At 39.3% G+C, this 25,109-nt stretch overlaps 1 long non-coding RNA gene across 1 annotated transcript in view; it reads right to left on the reverse strand.

Annotated features, from left to right (window-relative positions):
- Positions 1-677: 677 nt before the first annotated feature.
- LOC131280915 (uncharacterized) overlaps positions 678-25,109 on the reverse strand; it is a 179,611-nt gene continuing 155,179 nt past the window's right edge. Inside the window, exon 8 of the long non-coding RNA XR_011645475.1 lies at positions 678-1,126. This is a non-coding gene — a long non-coding RNA (uncharacterized lncRNA). The remainder of the gene's footprint in view (positions 1,127-25,109) is intronic.

Genomic DNA, 25,109 nt, shown 5'->3' on the forward strand with positions numbered 1-25,109 from the left:
TTATATTTATTTTAGACTATGGTAATGATGTTAGACAAAAAGCAAATAAGAGCGATTTTCTTAAAAAAAAACTACAGTAAAGAGAAGTAACTTGATGTGACATAATAGCACTAAATAATCTGGTTTTGACACTAACTAGCTACATGACTTGGGTAAGATAGTTCATCTCTCAGGACCTCAATTTCCTCATATGTAAAATTAGTCTAGTTTGATTTCACAAGTGCTTCTCAATCTTGGTTACACAGCAGAATGCCTGGGGAGGTGATAAAAAAAATACCAATGCCTGCACATCTCCCCCAGATATTCTGATTAAATTGGCCTGGAATGGGGCCCAGGTATTAGTATTTTCTAAAATATCCCCAAGTGATTCCAATGTACAGCCAAGGTTGAGAACCACTGGACTGGATGATTTCAGGGCTCCCTTTCAGCTGTAGCTTTCTCCCATGCTTAGGAGGCCAAACTTTGGGGGAGCTGCCTGAGCTATGAGAAGAGGTGAGTAATCAATGATTGATATATCCCAGAAGTACACTCAAAGCTAGCTACTTTGCCTCATTAAAGGGTCACCATTTCTTTAAAATATATATAAATACATACACACATATATGTGTATATGAATATATATATCAGTCAAGCAAAATATCTAAAACAGCTTTGAAAACAGATTTCCAAACATGCTGTGCCGCTGACATTTTTTATTGCTCCAAGAAGATGTTCAACAACCCTTCCCATAGCCCAACCTTAGAGCATCTAAAGAATTACCAGGTTGGATAAGTGGCATTTTCAGTGTGTAACTAAAAGTTTTCTTGATTCCATTTCAATCTTTCCTAATGTCTTGTAGGCATTTGGGCTGTGGGCCCATGTACATTTTCAAGATTTGGCCTTAAAGGACTGATTTCTATTTCAGTTTGGATTTGTTGCCAGGTCATCCAGCCCAGGTCCAATTTCCCATGTGCTAGCTGAACCTCCAGTGTAAAACAGCAAAATAAAACTCCAGAGCTGGAACTTTTCCAGCCACATTGTGTCAGGAGAACTGACTCCATCTTGGCATCACTGGGTCACTGTTCTCATAGCCAGAGAGCCAGCCCAGAAGCCCTCCGATGGGTGGCTCCAGCTTTTCATTTCAACCCTGCAAACCAAGGAGTGGGGGGAAAAATTAAAAGAAGCACCAATTCAAGGTAAGTTCCTAAAAGCAAGTAGTTAAATAAAATTTTTGAACCATACCAAACTTCTGGACACTTTAAAAAACTACAAAATTTAAAACCAGGATAAAGATAATTATGTTGAGACACTGGTCAGTGAAGTTCTGGGTTTGTTGCTTGAATTGTCTATTTAATTGCTTAAATCTGCATTTCCTTTTGGCTATTAAGACACAGCTTCTCTATATTAAAATTTACTATTCTTTTTTTTAAGATTTACTTTTTATTTATTTCTCTCCCCCCCAGTTGTCTGCTCTGTGCCCATTTGCTGTGTGTTCGTGTCTGCTTGCATTCTCAGCGGCACCGGGAATCTTCGTCTCTTTTTGTTGCGTCATCTTGCTGCGTCAGCTCTCTGTGTATGCAGCGCCACTCCTGGGTGGGCCGTGTTTTATTCGCGTGGAGGCGGCTCTCCTCGCAGGGCACACTCTTTGCGCATGGGGCTCCCCTATGCTGGGGACACCCCTGGGTAGCAGGGCACTCCTAGTGCGCATCAGCACTGCGCATGGGCCAGCTCACCACATGGGTCAGGTAGCCCTGGGTTCGAACCCTGACCTCCTATATGGTAGGTGACACTCTATCAGTTGAGCCATGTCCACTTCCCTATATTAAAATTTATAAACAGTTGCTTTCCCACCTGAATGTTGAGATTATAACCTAAAACCACATCTGGAAGAAAGTTTGCTCTTTGGGTCAACGGATTAGATTGGTGTTAATGGAGTAAATTTTATAGCCAAGAGAATGATTTTCAAGTTGCTCCAGCTTTGTAAAACTGTCATCTCACAAGATTTTCTGTGTGTGAAAGAGTTAAGAGGGCCACATATGTCTTTATTACATAAGATTCACCTGGAGCTTCTGATTGTCCACGATATTCCACATTTTCAAGATAAAAATCATATTCATAAGAACATTTCTTGGGTTTTATCACTATTCCTCATTAACTTGGTCTAGGGCCTGCACACCAGAAGTATAAGCAAGATAAGATGGAAGCAGAGTAGCTGGGGAAAGGTCAGGGACAGATTTAAATATGTCCCACTAAGCAAGGGAGCCAGTGTCCATGCTATCAGGCTACTATGCCAGCTGTCATCCACTACAAACTTAGCCTGGACTCACTCCTCCCCAGGCAGGAAAATATCCAAAGAAATTCTACTCTATAGGAAAGAGAGCAAGTACCCTGTTACCTCCAGACAAGCCTACCCTGGTAACACAGGATATGAATACCCACTAGAAATACGAAGGTGAGAAATGGATAAAAGGTCACATTTAGGGACTGCTATCTGTTGACTTTACAAACAGATGAGAATGTTGGATGCCTACAGACGTTGTGCTATTGGTACCATAAGGCCATGTAGCCTACTGGTGAAGATAAGGAATTTGATGTGGGACTAACCTTGGCTCAGTTCTCACATCCTTTGCTCAACTCACAGGGAGAACTTGGGCAAGTTACATAAATTTCTGAGCCTCAGTTTCTTCCTCTGTAAATTAGAAAAAGTCCAACTATTAAGGCAATGTGAACGCTGAAACATACGAGGTTCTCAAGAAATTAGTTATTTTTATTATTCTATACAGAAACCTAAAATCATGCAGAAGCTTGCGCTAGTGAAAAGAAACGGTGGTCTTCGAGGTGTAATGTTGAGTTCAGGATTTCTGGTGCAAAGGTCACCCCAGGGAGTGTCAGAGAAGGGCCTGGAAAGACAGGATCAGATTGTGAGAGACGTGGAAGAACGAGTCAAGGAGTTTGGAACTGATCCTGTGACCTCAGAAATCAGCAGCTCTAAGTGAGAAGGTGATGTGAACCACTTTCTCTTTTATGAAGGTAAGCCTGGTGCCAGGGAGAGAGGATCGGCCTCCGGAGCAGAGCCAGGAAACGCCATTCACTAGCTGGTGGGAGCGACAACCCCACTTCCCTTCATTTCTCTCTTTTTAGTGGCTGTGATCAGAGCAGGTTAGCTGCCACCAGAGCCTCTCGGCCCCTGCAGTCCCATCTGAAGAGGGAGGGGGAAATGAGAAACAGGCCTTCAGTTTATTCCTCAGTGCACGGAACAAGCTGAAGAGAGCTGCAGTGGTTAAGACGTTTAAGGTGATGCCAGATATCAGAAGCAGTTCTTTCCACCAGTAAGAAAGAAACTTGATATATTCAAGAAATCCCAAGAAGGCGGGCATTTTGATGGATAAGAACAGAAAATGGTGCATGAGGACTCTCGGGTTATATCCTCAACCTTACATCACAGTCTATCATCCTAGTTCATGCTTTTTGTTTTTTACCTCTAAAATCCTCGGTAATTATGTTTGGAAGATGAGCTTCAGAAGATGAGCTCTATTCACAATGAAGAACAGGATGATTATCTGTCTCAGTTTGGCCAAGATTGTCCTAGATTTAGCACCAGAAGTCCTCCATCCTGGAAAACCCCTCAGTCCTGGGCAAACCAGGATGCTTGTTCATCCTGAAAAGCTGTTATAAAATACTGCAAAAAGTCTGTGATCCAGCATTGAAGAAATTTCATATCAGAAAAATATGAGGTGACGACTTTTTTCTATGTAATTTTATGTTGCCATGCGCAAGAAAACAAATAATGTACATTTCTTTTAATAAAGCCCAGCATGTTGAAATATGAAAGATCAGAGGCCAGAAACTAACAATAACAGTAACAATAATAACTAATGTATTGAGCACTTACTATATGCTAGGCAGTATTCTAAGTGCTTTATATAAATTAAGTTCTTTAATTCTCAGAACAGCTCTATTAGAATCATCCCCATTTTACAGATGAAAAAAATGGAGGCACAGAAGTCATGTACAGAATAAATGGTGGAACCAGGATTTAAACCCAGGCCCTCTGGGTCCAAAGTCCAGGCATGCAAGTACTTCCTCTATAAAATACATAACTCATATTTATGGAGCCCTTTGTGCTAGTCATTGTGCTAACTTTGCTTTCCATGTAATACCTCATTTAATCTTCACAATGGTCTGTCTGGGACTAGATAAGTCATTCATTTATTTCTAAAGTAAATATGTGCTAAGCTTATGCTTGAACAAGAATTATAATATTGAATTTTTACAGGTGAAGGAGAATGAGAGCTTGAGCCAAAGTAGCACTGAAAATTGAAATGAAAGGCAGGATTCAAGAAAAACTTCTGAAAAGAATCTCTAGAACATGGTGACTGACTGAACGGTAATGAGGAAAAAGAAATAGCCAGGGATAACTCTGAGATTTACCTGAGAGACAGAATGGATGGTGATTCCATCAATCAAAATCCATATGACAGCGATTTCTGGCCCACCACAATGGTGGCAAAAGACACTCCAGGGTGTTGTTACCCCACAGTATCTGAACACCCAGCAGAACCATCTTCCTTTGGCAAACAGTTAAAGGGTGGCAGTAACTGGACCAGTGCAGAATTAAGGAAAAACAGCTTTAAAAATTGTAGAAGCTTGTGACATATTTGTTAGCCCCTCCAGCAACTCCTTCCTGGTGCTGCATGGAGCCATTTTGCACTCCCACTATGGGTCCTTGGCCCTGTTCTAAAGGGAGCAGAGTAATCCATATGTGCATGCTGGGGTGACTACCTACTTATCCAGGGGCAGCAAGAATGACTAAACTGAGAAACTCTGACTTGCCCATCCAGAACTTGTCCCGCAGATGCAGCGCAGCTAAAGCAGTATAAGAAACAATTAAGTCAAACGGCCTGGGGCAAAGGATTATCTGCAGTAAGATATACAATAGGCACCCTGCACGAGGTGGGGAGTCTATTTCATTGAAAGTATGAGCTCCCCCATTTACAGGAGCAATCAAATTCCTGTAAATGGGGGGATTCCTAAAGCTACAGCAAGCCAGAAAGAGAGGACCCTGTTCTTCATTTTCCCCTTAGACTGATGTTTTTGATAAGAGGGTTAAACTCTCGGTTAAACTCTGAAGGAGAGCACCAACCAATGCAGAGTCAATTTACTAAGACTGTGAAAGGTGTTCTTTGCATGGGTTTGCTTGTTTTGATTAGCTGCTGGTACTCAACAATATCTCTGACAGGGAAGCAGACTTAGCCCAGTGGATAGGGTGTCCCCCTACCACATGGGAGGTCCGCAGTTCAAACCCCCGGTGTCCTTGACCTGTGTGGGGCTGGCCCACGCGCAGTACTGATGCGCACAAGGAGTGCCCTGCCACGCAGGGGTGTCTCCCGTGTAGGGGAGCCCCACGCAGAAGGAGTGCACCCGGTAAGGAGAACCATCCAGTGCGAAAGAAAGTGCAGCCTGCCCAGGAATGGCGCCACACACACACAGAGCTGACGCAACAAAAAGAAACACAGATTCCCGGTGCCACTGATAACAGGATAGAAGCGGACACAGAAGCAGACACAGAAGAACACACAGCAATGGACACAGAGAGCAGACAACTGCGGGTTGGGGAAAGGAGAGAGAAATAAATAAAAAATAACCTTAAAAAAAAAATCTCTGGCAAATTTAAGGAATAGACAGCTCAGGGACTAAATTACAGATATAACACATTAGCATACTAAAATGCACAACAACAAAAGATTACAAGACAAACATAAAAACAGGAAATGATGGCCCATCCAAAGGAAAAAGATAAAAATTCAGAATATCAATGAAGACCAGACCCATATACAAAGAAAATATTGACAGAGCTGAAAGGAAAAATAGTTACATATGAACAGTAGGAGTCTTCAATACACCAATAAGATCAATACAGAAATGGAAGACTTGAATGATACTCTAAAGCAACTAGACTTAAGAGCCATATATAGAACACTTCATCCAACAGCAGCAGGATACAAATTTTTCTCTAGTGCACATGGGTCATTAGCCAGGACAGAACATATGTTAGGTCACAAAACAAGTCATAATACATTTTTAAAGACTGAAATTACACAAAACAACTTCTCTGACCACATTACCATGAAACTAGAAATCAATAACAGGAAAATTGGAAAATTCACATAAATACAGAATTTTTTTTTTTAAAGATTTTATTTCTCTCCCCTCCCCTCCATTGTCTGCTCTCTGTGTCCATTCGCTGTGTGTTCTTCTGTGTCTGCTTGCTTTCTTGTCAGGCAACACGGGACTGTGTCTCTTTTTGTCACGTCATCTTGCTGCGTCAGCTCTCCACGTGTACGACACCACTCCTGGGCAGGCTGAATGTTTTTCACACAGGGTGGCTCTCCTTGCAAGGCACACTCCTGTGCATGGGGCACCCCTACGTGGGGGACACCCCTTCATGGCATGGCACTCCTTGCGCATGGCAGCACTGCACATGGGCCAGCTCACCACACAGGTCAGGAGGCCCTGGGTTTGAACCCTGGACCTCCCATATGGTAGGTGGACACTCTATCAGTTGAGCCACTTCTGCTTCCCTAAATGTAGAAATTAAATAACACACTCTTAAATTACCAATGTTTCAAAGAAGAAACCACAGGGAAAATTAGGAAGTATCTTGAGGTGTATGAAAATGAAAACACAATAAAACAAAACTATGGGATATAGCAAAGGCAATGCTAAAGGGGAAATTTATAACTACAAATACTTACATTAAAGAAGAATAAAGATCTCAAATAAGACACCTAGCCTTACAAGTGGATGATCTAGAAAGAAGAGGGCAAAATAAATCCAAACTGAGCAGACAGAAGGAAATAACAAAGATTAGAGCAAAGGTACGTGAGAGGATAAAAAACAGTAGAAAGGATCAACAAAACCAAAAGTTGGTTCTTTGAAATGGTCAATAGAATAAACAAAATTTTAGATAGACTGACAAAAAGAAAAAAAAGAAAGGGTAGAAATAACTAAACTCGGAAAAATTAGGGGTACATCACTACACCACAGAAATAAACAGGATTGTAAGAAGCTACTATCAACAACTGTATGCCAACAAATTGGATAACCTAGATTAAATGGACAAACTCCTAGAAATACACAAACACCTACTCTGACTCAAGAAGAAATAGAAGTTCTCAAAAGACCAATAATAAGTAAAGTGTCTTCATTTGCCAAAGGGCTATCTATGCAAAGTACCAGAAATTAGTTAGCTTTTATGATGGGAACTTTATTTAGGGTAAAAGCTTATAGTTCTGAGACCATGAAATGTCCAAATCAAAGCATGATTAGAGATACTTTCTCACCAAAGCCAGCTACTGGTGATCCTGGTGTCCTGCCATGTGGCAAAGATGGTGTCAATATCTGTCAAGGTCTCTGCTTTCCCCTCTAGAATCTAGTCTCCTGGAGCTCAGCTGTGGGCAACCAGGCATAATTAATTTAATTCTATTAAATCCAGCTGAGGGGCCTTTGATTAGATTACCTGTTAAGATTGATTTAGGGCTTTTGATTCAACTACTTCAGCGGACGTGACTTGGGTTGAGTGCCTACCCCCTTGCTGGGTCTGATCTAAATGGACACTCACAGAGACAGACACAGGAAGAGAAAGCTCTGTCATTTTTGATCCTGCCACGTGAACAGAAAGGAGAGGACTCAAACAGCTGAGGCCCTGAGGAGAGATGAGCTATTTGCCTGAGAGCTTACAGCTAAGATTGGGAAGAAAGCAGAACAGTCAAGACTGATATAGGAGGGCAGGAAAGAAACAAGCCCTATGCCAGGAGAGGGAGGACTACAGGATCACTTAAGAACAAAGCTACAAGAACCTGATCTCACAGAGCTCAAGAGGAAGGGGTAAGCCTGGAAAGGAAGGCAGGGACCAGCCAGAGATCAGTAGCCATCTTGCTTCAATACACAGCAATTAACTTTAGTGAGAAAGCACCTCTTAAGGTGCTTTAAGCTGGACTTTTTATGGCCTTGGAAATATAAGCTTTACCCCAAATAAACCCCCTTTATAAAATCCAACAGATTTCTGATACTTTATATCAGCACTCCTTTGGCAGACTGACACCCAACAAGAGGGCGGAGACTCAACCTGAGTCAAATCTCACTGACATAGTCCAATCAAAAGGGTCTCACACCCACAGGAATGGATTAGTTTAAAAACAGAATCTTGATGCTGGATATATGTAGAGTGTTTAATAAAGTCAAATGTAAATATGTGGTAATGGATGGACTTGATGGTAGCACATTATAATGAATGTAACAAACACTGTTGATTTATTGATGTAATTGTGGCTAAAATGAGTAGTCTAGGGATATTAATGTTGTTTGGAGGACAGCTGGAGGATAATACAGGGAATGTTTAACGGTGATTTTGGCAGTAGAGGAAGATTGTAGTTAATAATATAAATACAGGAATGTTCTACAGGGTGTTAAGAATGTGGTGATACACGGGAAAATATAACTAGTATAATTTATAGACTAAGTTAACAACATTGTAATGTTTTTGTAGCAAAAGCAAAGAAGAGATTCTATTAATGCTAAAAGTCAAAAAAGAATATGGGGTTTGGTTTTGTGAGATATGAATATGATTAAGCATTTTTTCTCTTCATTTTTTTTTCATTAATAAGGAGATCTTGACTGGTCATTTAACTGATCTGTATTCATCTGTGTATCTTTCTGAACAGTAGAGGAACAATTGAGTTAGTAGTTAGAATTAAATGAGATAAAAGTGCCTGGACAGAACTTTTTAGGAGTAATACTTCGATAATTTGTCGAGCTGCCCTTTTCAGTTATTTTCTTTTTTTGAATTTGAAATAAAGTTTGAATTTTAAAAATAATATTTTTCTTTTTTGGATTCATAAATGAACTTCAAACTGTCACAATCAATAATCAAAATCCTCCCACAAAAGAAAAGCCCAGGACCAGATGGCTTCACTGGTGAATTTTACCCAACATACAAAGACAAATTAATATCAATGCTGTTCAAACTCTTCTAAAAAATTGAAGAGGAAGGAACACTTCCTAATTCATTCTATGAGATAAAAATACCACAAGAAAAATTACAGACCAATACCCTTATAAATACAGATGTAAAAATCCTCAACAAAATGTTAGCAAGCAGATTACAACAGCACATTAAAAGAATTATACACCATGATCAAGTGAGATTTATCTTGGTAGCAAGGGTGGTTCAACATAAGAATATCAATTAATGTATAATAATATACCACATTAGCAGAATAGAAAAAACATACAACATAATCCAGACTCCTTCTTGATAAAAACACTTAGAAAACTCAGAATAGAAAGAAATTTCTTCAACATGATGGAGAGCATATTTGAAAAACGCACATCCAACAACATACACAATGGTGAAAGAATGAAAGCTTTTCCTCTAAGACTGGAACAAGACAAGGCTGCTCATTCCCCACTGTTATTCAATATTTTACTAGACACTCTAGCTAGAGAAATTAGGGAAGTAAATGAAATAAAAGTCAATCAAATTGAAAAGGAAGAAGCAAATTTTTTCTATTTGCAGATGTCGTGATCCTATATATAGAAAATCCTGAAAAATCCACAATACAGCTACCAGAGCTAATAAGCAAATTCAGCAAAGTACAGGATCAACACACAAAAATCAGTAGAGTTTCTATACACTAGTAATAAACAATCTGAAGGGGAGAGCAAAGGAAAATTCCATCGACAACAGCAACTAAAAGAATAAAATATCTAGGAATAAATTTACCAAGGATGTAAAGAATTTATACATAGAAAATCACAAAAGATTGCTGAAAGTAATCAAAGAAGACCTAAATAAATTTAAGGACATTCTGTGTTCATGAATTGGAAGACTAAATATTAAGACGCCAATTCTATCCAAAGTGATTTACAGGTTAAATGTAATCCCAGTCAGCATTCCTACAGCCTTCTTTGCAGACATTGATAAGCCAATCATCAAATTTGTAGAAGGGTAAGGGGCCCCTAATAGCTAAATCCATCTTGAAAAGATGAAAAGTATAAACACAAAAGAATTGAAAGCAAGGACTTACACAGATATTTGCACACCAATGTTCATAGTGGCATTATTCACAATTGCGAGACGATGGAAGCAACCAAGTATCCATCAACTGATGAATGAATAAACCAAATGTGGTTTTTCATACAATGGAATATTATTCAACTATAAAAAGGAATGAAGTTCTGATATATGCATCAATATGGACATCATGTTGAGCGATATAGTCCAGACACTAAAGGATGAATATTGTATGCTCTGACTGATATGAAATAATTAGAATAAGCAAATTCATAAAGTCAGAAACTACAGTACAAGTTACTAGGAGCATGGATAGGGGATAGGGAATGGGCAGTTAATGCTTAGTGGTACAGAGATTCTGTTGGAATGGTGGAAAAGTTTTGGCAATGGATAATAGTGATGATGTCACAACACTGTGAATATAACTGATAGCCTGGAATTATAGATTTGAATGTAGTTAAAAGGGCTATTTTAGGTTGTATATGTTACTAAAACAAAATTTTTTAAAACCATATTATTGTACAACACAGTCAGTGAAACTGAATGTAAATTATGGTCTATGATTAGTAGTCAAATTATAATAATTATATTAATATTGTTTCATCAATTGTGACAAAAGTACCATCCTAATGCAATGTGTTAATAATGGGAAAACCAGGAAGCAGACTTGACCCAGTGGTTAGGGCGTCTGCCTACCACACGGGAGGTCCACGGTTCAAACCCCGGGTCTCCTTGACCCGTGTGGATCTGGCCCATGTGCAGTGCTGATGCACGCAAGGAGTGGTGTGCCACTCAGGGGTGTCCCCCGCATAGGGGAGCCCCACGTGCAAGGAGTGCGCCCCGTAAGGAGAGCCGCCCAGCATGAAAAAAAGTGCAGCCTGCCCAGGAATGGCACTGCATACACAGAGAGCTGACACAACAAGATGATATAACAAAAAGAAACACAGATTCCAGGTGCCGCTGGTAAGGATAGAAGCGGTCACAGAAGAACACACAGCGAATGGACACAGAAAGCAGACAACTGGGGGGGGGGACAGAAATAAATTAAAAAATAAATAAATCTTTTAAAAAATAATAACAATAATGGGAAAACCTGTGTGAGGGAGTGTACCTGGGAACTCTGTATTTTCTGCATGATTTTTCTCTTAATCTACAACTTCTCTTATTTAAAAAATCAGGACTGCAAGAAGATCATCTTTGAGAGGGTAGATAATGACTTCATATTGGAATGTGTTACATTTGAGCTACAAAGGAACATACAATTAGAAATGGCCAGAATACTCTGGAAACTTATGTCTGGGTCTTGGTAGAGGTGTAAATAAGATTACCCAGAGACAAACAATAGAGCCCTGGGGAATGTTAATATTTTAGGGGCAAGCAGGAAGGAGAGCCTGCCAAGGAGACTGTGAGGACTTGAGAGGAGGTGGGAAGAGAACCAGAAAACAAGTGGTTGCCTAGAAACCAAGAGAAGAGCAGGTGATGGCCAATAGGGCCAGCGATGCAGAGGGGACAAACAGGAAGAGGACTGAACAGAGATCACTAGGCTCAAGGCCCAGCTTGGGACTAAGGACCCAGTCAGAGCGTGACCAGTGACCAGCAGGGGTAATTGGATTTCAAGTCACCTTACTCCTGACCTTGGTCCCTTTTACATTCCCCTGGCCAGGAGCAAAATCCACCGCAAAGCCCAGGGCACGGCTAGGTCTGTCACTGGGGAGTTAGGGCTCCAGCTGCTGAGTTTGAAAATTAACAGAGCAGGGTGGAAGTCCAGGCAGATAGCCACTGCTGTTTGCACATTCATGTCCAGGCACTCTTTCAGGCCCTAAGACCAGCACTAAAAAGCCACAGAAACAAAGCAGAAGCAAAAGTAAATGATTAAAACAACAGCAACAAAACCCTCTTCTTCCGGAGCAAGAGAAAAAGGAAAAGAGTTCCGCCCTAATGAAATTCTCTGTTCAGGTTTATGGCTGCCTGACCTCTGACCCCAGGCTGGAAAATGACTGAGTTTTATGAAAGATCAGCAAATATGAGTGAAGAGAGGGACAAGCTTGCCAACGGTCTCTTTTCATTTCCAAACCCCAATAGCTCACAACTGACCTTGAAACAATGGAAGGTATTTTTTCCCTTCAAGATGATAGAGAAAAGACAAAGCTGTGACAAGGTTCTGAATGGGAACCATCACAGTCATGTGAATCAGGTCTGTTTTTAATCCACTCCGGGGAGAAAGCATGGAAAGTTATGAGCTGAGCTAAGGGAAGACATGTGAATGCAAATCTGACCCTCATTCAACTCGAAGCAATTCGGCTCAGGAAGAAAACATGTTATTTAAAGTCAGATGTTCGACCTTTTTATGTGAGTTGCCCATTATTTATCTCCACAACCTTAAAGTGGTATTGCCTAGGTATTTCTTAGGCTCTGAAACCAGACTCTGTATCCAAGGCTGTGTGATCGTCCAAGCATTATGATAGTCCCTGCACACTTCATTTTTTATGCAGCAAAGGGATCAAGCAGAGCATTCCTGTGGGAGAGACCTGCCCAGGCCTCCCGCCGAATGCCTATTTCAGTCTGATAAACCCCATCATATATTATGCCATGACCAGAGACTTCAACCTGTTGCCCTCAGTGTGGTTTTCTCTTGGTGAGACACCAGCATGTCTCCTGAGATAAATCCATTATATTCAGAGTCCTAGAGGATTCCAAGGGGCAGGTGAAAGAGTAGGAGAAGCCCTTCCATCCCAGGGCAAAACATCCTAAGTTGCTGTTCCCACCCTCAAGCTCGCATTGCATTCTGGCTGTGAGTTTCTGGATCTCATCAGCAATTCTACCAAAGATTATGTGGTATTTTCCAGTCCTCCTCTTCACCATCCCCCATAACCTCTTCCCAAGTGTTGTCAAAGCAACAGGGCTAATTCACTTGGAAGTTCAGTGAGGTGAGAGATGGTGCAGTGGGAGGGATGGTATAGGAGAAAAATGTACTGATCTAAGAAAAGCAGTTGGTAGTCACAGAGCAAATTACTAGAATGGCAGGTGACATCTCCACACTATAGGCTTTCATTTTGTCTGCTGAGCCTAGGCCTGAGTTTTAGAACTCATTCCTCAGCCTAAAAATTTTCAGGCCTGAAACATGAGAAGGAGAGGGAGGCAGAAGGTTTTGGGGGAGGTCTCCTGGAGACCAGCTTGTGCCTTGTAGCCTATATCTCCACATTCAGTCCAAAGATATACAAATAGACTCCAAAGACATGGGCCCAGGCTGATCTGGTTGTGTTGTCTTCTTCCATGTAGTGACAACACCAAGAGCAGGAAAAGAGGTTCCCTGAATTCCTTAGCCTGCTGAGGTGGGGCACCGAACCTCCGTGGCCCCAGACTTAATCGAAGCTCTTTCTGAGTCCAAACATTTTCCTAACAAATCACTTTTTCTAGTCATGTCAGCAACTACTTTTGCATGATTGAGTGGACCAGGCTTACAGATAAGCCAGGTGGGGCTGCCAAGAGGAAAACCCCAAGTGATCTGGTGTTTTTCATCTTATTGACAACAGTTTAATTCAGCTAAGCTGCATTTCATCTTGGGAAGGTTTCAAGCACTGGAAGAAGGGGACTCGCCATGTTGCCTATATCAACCAGAAACCAGTCCTGAGGCCGTGCTGATGAGTGTGACTTCAGCAACGTTGGGGACAATAATCCATTAAATGTTGCCACAGTGATCCCCCAACTTTGGAGAGGGCTTATAATATCAGCAGCCATTGGATTCTGTCTCTACCTTCAAACATGCCAGTTAGGAAAGTCCAGTGAAACTAGAATATCTTTTAAAAATTTTTATGTTAATTTTAAATAATTTTATTTTGAGGTTTTGTTGTGAATTCCACAACACCCTTATGTCCCCTTAGACACTTATGCTTTCTCCCTAAGTAGCTTCTCCTCAGTGAAAGAACATTAGAGAGATTTGTTGGTTTCTTATGAAAAGGAGGATAGAGAGAAATTCCTCAGTTCTTCTAAGACATCAAGTCTTCCAATAATAATGGCTAATAGTTATTGCGTGTTTACTATGCACCAGATACTATTCTAAGTGCATTCATTAATTTTGATGAAGGAGGTACGATAATGATCTCCATTTAACAGATGGGGAAACTAAAGCAGAGAGAGATTAAGCAACTTGCCCAGACTCACACAGCTAATAAGGGGTAGAGCCAGGATTCTAGCTAAGGAAGTCTGGCTCCAGGGTCTGTGCTCTTGACCTCTATCTAAGCAGCTTTCAAATTTGAGCAAGCAGAATCATCTGGAGGGCTTATTAAAATAGATTCCTGAGCCCCACCCTCAGGAGGTCTGGATGGGGCCTGAAGTTTTGTACTTCTAACGCATTCCCAGCTGATGCTGACACTGTTAAACCACGTTTGAGAATCACTGCTCTTTGCTCTTTGGACTCTAGAGAGAATTCTTGGTAGAACTCTTTTGCTACCCCACAAACTCCTCAATCCAGAAACAAAGCTCAATAAAAGTTTTAATTATGCCAAGCATTCTGAGCAACAAATTTCAGCATCATGAGCTCAATCAAGCCCCTCCACAATGTCTCAGGCAGCACTGGGCCTGTGGGGCTTCCCAGCTGCACAGCCACAGCCTCCTCAGCAAAGGCTGCCCAGGCCACTGGCTGGAAAAGCAGCCTGAGGGAAACTGTAGGCCAGGCCTGTGCCCTGTTCTTTCTTCCATCTATAGGTACTCCTTAGTTGTTAACATATTGTTTCCAAGCAAATGTGTGTTACCAAACAAAAGTGAATTGTACATATATAAAATTTTCTTTGTAGATGTTTACAAAGTTATTGTATCTTCCAATTTACTTCATAAGCTCATTCATTCATCCATTCACTTTGCAATCATTTATGTAGAATCACTTTTGCTAAGTAATTTTCCCATAAACAAGTCAGGGACAGGGAAACTAAGCAGGATTTCTAATTCATTCATTCATTCAATATCCCTTTCCATAAAAAGGTGTGGTCCAATTCAGAAATATGTATGACACAACAGAGTATACATATATAGATGAGGAAAATCAGAGCAAAGATAAAATAAAAACCAATGAATCCCATAAGGTAAAGCAAGGGTAGAGTTAGCACACAAAAATGTAAACTGTAAGACAGGCTCAAAAAAGGAAACACGAAAGCCTAAGCACTTTGCAGGTTTTTTTCAAAGCTTTTCTACATACTGAGACCTAAAAGATATTTCTATAATTAAAACAGGGTACTGCATGATGTAGTTGACAATGTCCTCTATAACACCCCGTATTATGTGCAAATATGTTTTGAATAGTATATTTATTGGGGTAGCCCTCACCTCAAAGCATATTTCAGGCTACAGTATTCTATAAAATATGGACCCTAATGGGATCAACACATCAAGGCAAATGCTGCATCCAGAGTAAGTCTGCAATAAATAATTGAAGAATAAAATAACTCTTACAAGTTTAGCTGTGCACTTAGAGTACTGCAACTGCACTTCTTTCCAAATACAATGTAATTCTGGTACTTTGCAACTCTGCCTTTCTACCCAAATTAACTTGTTAGGTTGAATTAAACTTTCTAATGCGTGAAGATGATTGTTAGATCATTATGGTGAATGTCACTGCTCATTTTCTTTCATCAAAAATAAAAAGTCTAGGCTTTGCCCTGATCAAGGTGGCAGAGTAAGATGCTTCAGGGTTCTGTCCCCCAACAGAAGGTTTAAACAACCAGCAAAAACTGGCAGAAACACCTTTCTCAAAAGATTCAGAAAAGAGTTAAAGGACAGCAGTAACAGGATGAACTCAAGAAAGGGGCTACTTCATCAGCTCAGTGTGCAGCCAGCCAATGTTCCCAGTGTGGATCCCAATGATCCCAGAGGGAGCAGAGTAACCATGTGCACATACTGGGAGCTTATATGTCTGGCCCAGTCTATGTGGTGATGGCTTGAGGGACTCACTGCCCAGAACTTGCCCTGCATGTAGAAGGTGGCTTACAAAGTTCTCCTATAGAACAATGTAGGAGAGCAGTCAAGTCGTGTTGCCCGGGGCAAGGGATTGCTGGCTGCAGGATATACAGTGCAGTGCCCAGGTCCTGGGAAAGTCACAGACTCACTCAGCAGCCATCTCCCAGCCCTAGGCTCTGCCCCCTCCCGCTCCTCCTTTTCTACTATGCAGATTTTTCAGTCTGTTTCCATTTCCGCAGCCCACATGAGATGGTAGGTCTAATGAAAAGGCCCAACTATACCTTAAACCCAGAATTTGAGAACAAGCATCCCCAGATGCTTATCAGCACAGGAATTCTCAGTGGTGTGGCCCCATCCCCCTTGGGAGCACAGGCTGATCTCTCCTCTCTTACATAAAGTGGGGCATGTGGAGCTGCCATCCGCTCATCCTGACCCAAGCAGTTAGCCTGGAGAAGCAGGCACAGTGGGATCTCTTCTGCTGCTCTTTTGGACCCTTTGTGCTATGTAAATAGTAAAATGGTCATTTACTGACAGTTTATGCCTGAGCCTGCGATTCCCACAATGCACCTATAGCAACTCAGTCCACACTGGGATCATGAGGAAACTGTTTCTTAGGGATGAGGGAACATTTATATCTGTGTAAATGCGAGAGTTCCTAGGACACATGTACATGCCCAAGATAAAACATATGCACAGAAAGGATCAGGGAGGCCTGATGCTACTCTCTAAACTCATTGTATGGGCAAGCCCTGAAGGAGAGCACTTGCTCAGGTCATTCTGCAAAGACTAGGAAAAAGGTGTCTTTTGTTATGTTTTGTTTTGTTTTTGTTAGTTCCTAGCATTTAAGGAAAGCTCTATCATAGCACTAGCTATAATAACTAAGCTATCAAAATGACCAGGTTTGAACAAAAGATTTTTTTTTAAATACAAAGAAACAATAAGTAATTGCCCAGGCAAAGGAGAATATTAAAGCATTAGAAACTACCAACAAAAAGAACCAGCCCTGGAACATACCAGACAAAGACTTTAAAAGGGCCAACATATGTTTAAAAAACTAAAGGAAAACATGGACAAAGAACTAAAGAAATCAGGAAAGTGATAGATGAACACAAAGAGAATATCAATAAAGACATGAAAATTATGAAAGGAAACCAAATTGAGCTGAAGAGCATAGTAACAGAAATTTTAAATTTCCTAGAGGGACTCAGATGTGACCTTTCTACACATGCCTCTTCTGTCACTTTTATTGAACCTGTGGTTGGTGCTAGGGATGGTATATACTCAGGGGACTTGAATATCTGGACTGCCCATGTATCAGCTGGGCCCTGAGCTTCAGCAGAGTTGCAACCCCTACTCTCTGGTTCGTTGGACTTAACCAGGTCAGCTAACAGGGAGGTGAAGATGGTCAACCACCACACCAGGGAACTGAGAGTGCCTACAACAGCAAGCAGGAGAATTGCATCTATCACCCATGTGGAATCTAAGCCCCCTCTTGATATAGAGGTAGAGCAGACATCACTATCCCAGGGTCCACAGAATGAAGGAATAAAATATGGATTAGAGTGGACTTACTCATATTCTACTATAAAACTATTGTGACTAGTAGTAGAAGAAATTGTATCATTGATGTGGAGAAAGTGGCCACAGTAGTTGCTGAGGGCAGGGAGAGGGAAGAAAAGATATGATGAGGAGACATTTTGGGGACTTGGAGTTATCCTAAATGATATTACAGGGTGAAGTGCTGGACATTATATATCCTGCCATAACCCACTGAATGTACTGGGGGAGAGTGTGAACTACAAGGTAAACTAATATCCATGTGGTATAGCAGTGCTCCAAAATGTGTTTGCTGAAAGCAATGAGTGTGCCACAATGATGGAGGAGGTTGTTGGTGTGGGAAGAGTGGGGTGAGGGGATCGGGATATACTGGAACCTCTTATATTTTTTATAATGTCACTTTTTTGGTGATGTATGTATCTTCAAAAAATACAATTTACAAAAATGATGGAGGTGGGGGGGTAAGTAATGGGTTATATGGGAACTTCATGTTTTTTTAATGTAACATTCTATGTAATCTATTAATTTTAATTTTTAAAATGTGTTAAATAAATAAATAAACAAATAAATAAAATGAAATTCCCTAGAGGGGTTCAACAGCAGATTGGAACTGGCAGAAGAAAGAATCAGAGAGCCTGAAGAAAAAGACCATTGAAATCATTCAGTCTGAGGAGCAAAGAGAATTAAGAAAGTAATCAGAGCCTGAGGAAGCTATGGGACACTATCAAGCTACCAATATACACATTGTAGGAGTCCCAGAAGCAGAAGAAAGAACAAAAGGGGCAGAAAGAATAAGCAAGGAAATAATGACTGAAAACTTCCCAAATTTAATGAAAAAAAACATGATTTTACACTTCTAAGACACCCAACAAACACCAAACAGGATGCACCCAGGTAGACTCACACAGCAGCATATTATAATCAAGCTCTCAAATGCCAAAGATAACAAGAGAATTCTGAAAGCCACGAGAGAGAGAGAGGAGTAATATGTCATGTACAAGGGAGCCTCAATAAGACTGATTTCTCATTGGAAACCATGGAGACAAGAAGGCAGTGGGATGACATATTTAAAGGTCTAAAACCAAATAAAAACAATGTCAACCAAGAATTCCATATCTGGCAAAAGTGTCTTTCAAAACATGAGGAAGGGATTAAGACATTCCCAGGTAAACAAAGTTGAGGGAGCTTGTCACCACTAGACCAGCTCTCCAGGAGATGCTAAAGAGAATTCTGCAGGTTGAAAGGACAGGACAATAGACAATAGATCAAAACCAAACAAACAAATAAAGATCTCTGGTGAGGGTAATGACATGGGTAAATATAAATGTCAGAACTATTGTATTTTTGGTTTGTAACTCCATTTTTTACTTACTACAGGAGCTAAAAAGCAAATGCAAAAAATGAAATGGTAAATGACGGGTTTGGACTCATAATTTATAAACCTATAATTTGTGATGAGAACTACATAAAGGTGGGAGGATGGGGGAAATAAAGGAACATAACTTGTCTATACTATTGAAGTTAAGTTTATAGTAAAGCAAATGAGATTTAGGAGGTCAAATTTAAAATGAGGTTAAATTTAAGCCTAGAAAATAGAGAATATGCAAGCTCATAGAGACAGAAATTAGAATATCAGTTGCCAGAGGCAGGGGGTAGGAAGATTGGGGAGTTCATGAATAATTGGTGTAGGGTTTCTGTTTGGAGAGATGGGAATGTCTTAGTAGCGGAAGGTGGTGAAGATACCACAACTTTTTGTGAGTGATTAATCCACTAAATGGTATGCTTGGGAGTGGTTGAGATAAAGTTTATATTGTAAATATGTTCCCACAATTAAAAGAAAGAGAAACTAAAGAGAAAATGACAATTAAATACAATACCTAATCCTGGATAAGATCTAATAAGGAAGGAGAAAAGGCTCAAAGAGACATTATTGTGATATATGAAAATATTGGAACATAAGACTATAAGCGTTATATGAATGTTACATTTCTTGAACTTGATAAATGCACTTAAGGTATTTACATAAGTAATTATCCTTGTTCTTAGGAAATATAAATGGCAGTAATAAGTGTTCAAGCAGCATGATGTATAGGAAGAAAGGAAGGGAGGGAGGGAAGCAAGGAAGGAAGGAAGGAAGGAAGGAAGGAAGATTGATTTTGCAAATGTGGCAAAATGTTAAAATTGGTGTATCTGGATATCTGGAAGGGGGTGGGAGTAGGGGTTTGTTGACACTCTGTGTGGAATTTGTATTATTTTTGTAACTGCCCTGTAAGTTTCAAGTTATTTCAAATTTGAAAGTTTTTAAAAACTATCATTTGAAAGGAAAAAAATTTAGTCTAATTTTTACTGAATCATTCTTAAACCTTTTGTCATTTAGAACTTTCATCTAGTAATCTACTTAATAACCTTGGTCTGTGACATATGTCAGTGCCATTTATAGCATAATGAAAACCACTAGACCAAATATCAGAATACTGAAATTCTAATTCTGTCCCTATTAACTTAGTGCCTGTGTGACTTAACTTCTCTCAGCCTTGGTTTTCTCATTTATTAAATGGAAGAGAAGAAAACGTGCCATATATATTCTCTCATTTATTAAGAAAGGAATAAAAAACCTTGAGGAACAAATGTTAACTCAGAATCATGAGTTAAAATTACAATGACAATCTTAATTAATGGGCCTTGGATTGTTTCCCCCAAAGTAGCAATGTTTTGTGTAGAATAATCAGAATGTGGTCTACCACCCTGACTCTGGCCACTAGGGTTAGGATACAGGGATAGACACACACTGAGGGGTAGTGGGAGGGTAGTAAGGAATCATCAGAGCCTAGCCACGCTTGTTGAGATCCAGAGGAAGAATTCAACACATCTATACCCATCATTGGAGGATAGGGATCTAGTAGATATAAGGAGGCACGGTCATAAAAACAAGATTGGAGAACAAGAGAGAGAAGAAGAAAAGCAGTAAGTTAAAGTGGGAAAATAGGAGATAGTCTGAAAAAATTTTGGAGTCAGCAAGCCAAATCCACAGATTTAAATACTTCTCATGGTCCATTTGCTTTGTGCAGCCAGGTCTCTTTAAATGGACAGGAACAAATCACACAAATATTCTTACCTAGTTAACTTTAGGATTAGTGGCATATACTTGCAAGTCCATGGCTGTGAAAGAGGGAAGAACTAATAGGTCTTCCCAGTTTCAAACTTGGACTTATCAAACTGGTGTCTTTATTTGAGGCCCTCAACCTCAGGGTTCAAACACTAGTGTCTTACAATGGATTTGTTCCTGGTAATAGTTAATACACTAAAATTTGCAAATGTTTTACTTAATTATATAAATTAGGACAAAGTTGAGTTTGTGTCTGTATTAACCCTCTCTTGCTCACTAGTGTTCCAAAGTGTTTCTTGAATTAAAAAGAAAGGCATGGAGTAACACCCACTGTGCATTGCACATATCTGAGGAATACCCATGGAGTATGGCACATGACACTGGGAAACCTCATCGATCATGTGGCAAAATGGTTGGAAACCACTGCTTAAGCCAGGTGAGCTGAGTAGCCTCATGGAAAAATACAATAGACAACATGGAGTAGCTCCTTGGTCCAAAAGGAAAGCCTGTAACATATTTCAAAGAATCCAGGGAGGATACCAAGACCCCAGGGTTCTATGCTCACAATGGCAAAGGGTAGAACCAAGTTAATTACAGATGACCCTTCATAAGCCTGGGCTGATAATCCATCTGGATACTTATCATAAGTCTTTCTTCCTAAAGAAGCTCAAGTTGATAATCTGGATTTCATTCATTTGAATTTTTCACAAAAGTAGCTATTCAGACATTGATTATCACAAGTGAGTGTATTTAAGCTAATTCTCTCTTTTTAAGTACAACTCTTTTGCAATTTATATATTAATAACTTGGAGTAGGCAGCCTCCAAGATGGCTCCTCTTAGCCCCCACCTCCCGTTATTCACACCTTTGTATAGTCCTTTCCTACATTGTATCAGGGTTCGTCTGTGTGACCAATAAATATGGCATAAACGATAGTGTGTGACTTCCAATTCTAGATCATAAAAGATATTATTGTGTACACCTTGCTCTCTTGGATCACTTGTTCTGGGAGAAGCTAGCTGCCATGTTGTGAGGACACTCAAGCTGCCCTACAGAGAGTTCCTCCTGGAAAGGAATTGAGGCATCAATTTTACAACTATCTGAGAGACCCATCCTGGAAGCAGGTCATAGCCCCAGTCAAGCCTTCAAATTACTGCAGCCCCAGCCATCTTCACTGCCATCTCATGCAGGTCCCTGAGCTAATCTATTTTCAGAAACTGTAAGGTAATAAATGTTTATTCTTGTTTTACGCTATTAAGTTTTGGGGTAATTTGTTACATAGCCATAGATAACAAATACATAACTGATGTGCTAATTACAAATTACTTTGATCATTTATTCAACATAGATGCCCAGTGATCATTATTTTAATAAAAACTTTTTGGTAATTTCCCCACAAGAAGACCAAATGAGCTTCAGATTTTCTTGCTTTTATGTGAGTCTGTTCCTTACTCTGACCAATTGGTAATATTGTTTTTGGGATTACTGTCTGTTGTCCATTGGTGGCCCACAAGAAATAAGTCATCTAAAAGCTGGTCTATTGTATGTTTGTTTATATTTTATGATGATGTCTAGGTTGTCATTTGGGGCATGAAATACTTATTTTTGCTGTTTGATTTAAACAGCTATGGAGGCAGGAAAATGAAAAGATTAACCTTAGACACCGAGAAAATATTTGCAAAACACATATGTGAAAAAGGACTTGTATCTCAAATATACAAAGAGCTCTTAAAAACTCAATAATAAGAAAACAAAAACACCAACCACAAAATGGGCAAAACATCTATACAAACACCTCACCAAAGAAGATATAGAGATGGTAAATAAGCATATGAAAAGATGCTCAAAACCATATGTCATTAGGGAATTGCAAATTTAAACAATGAGATAAAATTACACACCAAATAGAATGGCTAAAATCCAAAACGCTGACAACACCAAATGCTAGAGAGAATGTGGAACAACAGCAATTCTCATACATTGTGGTGGGAATACAAAATAGTATAGTCACTTTGAAATACTGTTTGAGTTTCTTACAAAGTTTAACATAGGCTTACCGTATGACACAGCAATCATACTCCTAGGTATTTACCTAAATGAGTCGAAAATTGATGTCCATACAAAAATGTGTACATGAATGTTGAGAGTAGCTTTATTCATAATTGCCAAAATTGGAAGCAACCAAGATGTCCTTCAGTAGGTGAATGGATAAACAAACATTGGTATTTCATACAATGGGCTATTACTTAGGTGATAAAAGTAATGAGCTTAAATGAAATAAAGAATAGAAAAAGAAGCATCAAAACCAAAAGTGATTCTTGAATAGATCAAGGAATTTGACAGATCTTTAAGCAAATTAACAAAAAAAAAGAGAGAGGATACAATTAAAATCAGAAATGAAAGAGGGGACATTACTATTCCTAGTATGGAAATAAAATGAATTCTAAGAAGATAGTATGAGCAATTGTATGTCAACAAATTTGATAACCTAGATAAAAAGAAAAATTCCTAAAAACATACAAAATACTTAAACTGACTCAGGTTAAAATAGAAAACCTCAACAGTGCAATAACAAAGTAAAGAGACTGAATCAGTAATCAAAAAACCTTCCAAAAAAAGAAAAGCCCAGGACTGGATGGCTTCACTGGCGAATTCTACCGAACTTTCAGAGAAGAATGAACACCAGTGCTTCTCAAACTCTTCCAAAAATTGAAGAGGGAAGAACACTTCCTAACTCATTCTATGAAGCCAGCATCACTCTAATACCAAAGACAGATAAATATATCCCAAGAAAAGAAAATTACAGATCAGGTACAAGACTGGGATGCCCACTTTCACCACTGCTATTTATTATTCTACAGGAAATTCTAGACAGAAAAAGGCAGGGAGAAGAAATAAAAAGCATCCAAATTGGAAAGGCAAAAGTAATGCTATTTCTATTCACAGATGACATGATCCCTTATATAGAAGACCCCAAAGAATCTACAAGAAAGTTACTAGAGTTAATAAATGAATTCAGTAAAGTGGTGGAGTACATGATCAACACCCAAATATCATTTGTGTTTCTATACACCAGCAATGAACAATCTGAAAATTCAATCAAGAAAAAAAATTCATTATAGCAACTAAAAGAATAAAAGACCTAGGAATAAATTTAACCAAGGATATAAAAGACTAACACATAGAAAACTACAAAACATTGCTAAGGGAAGTTTAATAAGACCTAAATAAATGAAAGACATTTAGTGTTCATGGATTAGAACACTTACTATTGTTAAAGTGCTAATAGTACCTAAAGTCTTTTTACATATTCAATGCAATCCTGATCAAAATTTCCATGGTCTTCTTTGCAGAAATGGAAAAGGCAATCATCAAATTAACATGGAAGGGCAAGGGACTCCAAATGACCAAATCTACCTTGAAAAAAGAACAAAATTGGAGGATTTATACTTTGTAATTTCAAAACTTATTACAAAGCTATAACAATCAAAGCAGTGTGGTACTGGCATAAAGACAGACATATAGACCATGGAATAGAATGGAGAGTTCAGAAATAAATCACACATCTGTGACCAACTGATTTTGACAAGAGTGCCAAGTCTACTCAATGGGGAGAAAATATTCACATCAATAAACTGTGCTGGGAAAACTGGATGTCTACATGCAAAACAACGAAAGAATGCTGCTAGCTCACACCATATACAAAAAATTAACTCAAAATGGGTCAACAGCCTAAATATAAGAACCAAAACTATAAAACTCCCAGAAAAAAACATAGGCCAGTATTTTCAAGACTTTATAGTCTTAGATTTTACAACAAAAGCTTGAACAACAAAAGAAAAAAAATGGATAAGTTAATCTTCATCAAAATTTAAAACTTTTGTGCATCAAAGGACATTTTATGCATCAAGAAAGTAAAAAGACAACCTAAAAATGAGAAAATATTTGGAAACCATATATCTGATAAGGGTTTAATATTGAAAATATTTCAAGAACTTCTACAACTCAACAACAAAAAGACAACCCAATTAAAAAGTGGTTAAGGTACTTAAATAAACATTTCTCCAAATAAGATATATGAATGGCCAATAAGCACAGGAAAAGATTGTCAACATCATTAGCTATTAGGGAAATGCAAACCAAAACCACAATGCGATACCACTTCACCCACTAGGATGGCTATTATTTTTTTAAAAAGAAGAAAATAAGTGTTGGTGAGGATGCTGAGAAATAGGAACCCTTGTGCATTGCTGGTGGAAAATAGTTTGGTGGTTACTCAGAAAGCTAAGTATGCAGTATGATATGACCAGCAATTCCACTTCTAGCTATATACTCAAAAGAATTGAAAGTAGGGACTCTTAAGGTATTTGTTCACCAATGTTCATAGCAGCAGCAGCACAACAGCCAAAAGGTAGACGCAACCCAGCATTTAAAAGAGATGACA

This window comes from Dasypus novemcinctus, chromosome 13 (genome assembly GCF_030445035.2).
Source record: "Dasypus novemcinctus isolate mDasNov1 chromosome 13, mDasNov1.1.hap2, whole genome shotgun sequence".
NCBI classification, from domain to species: domain Eukaryota; kingdom Metazoa; phylum Chordata; class Mammalia; order Cingulata; family Dasypodidae; genus Dasypus; species Dasypus novemcinctus.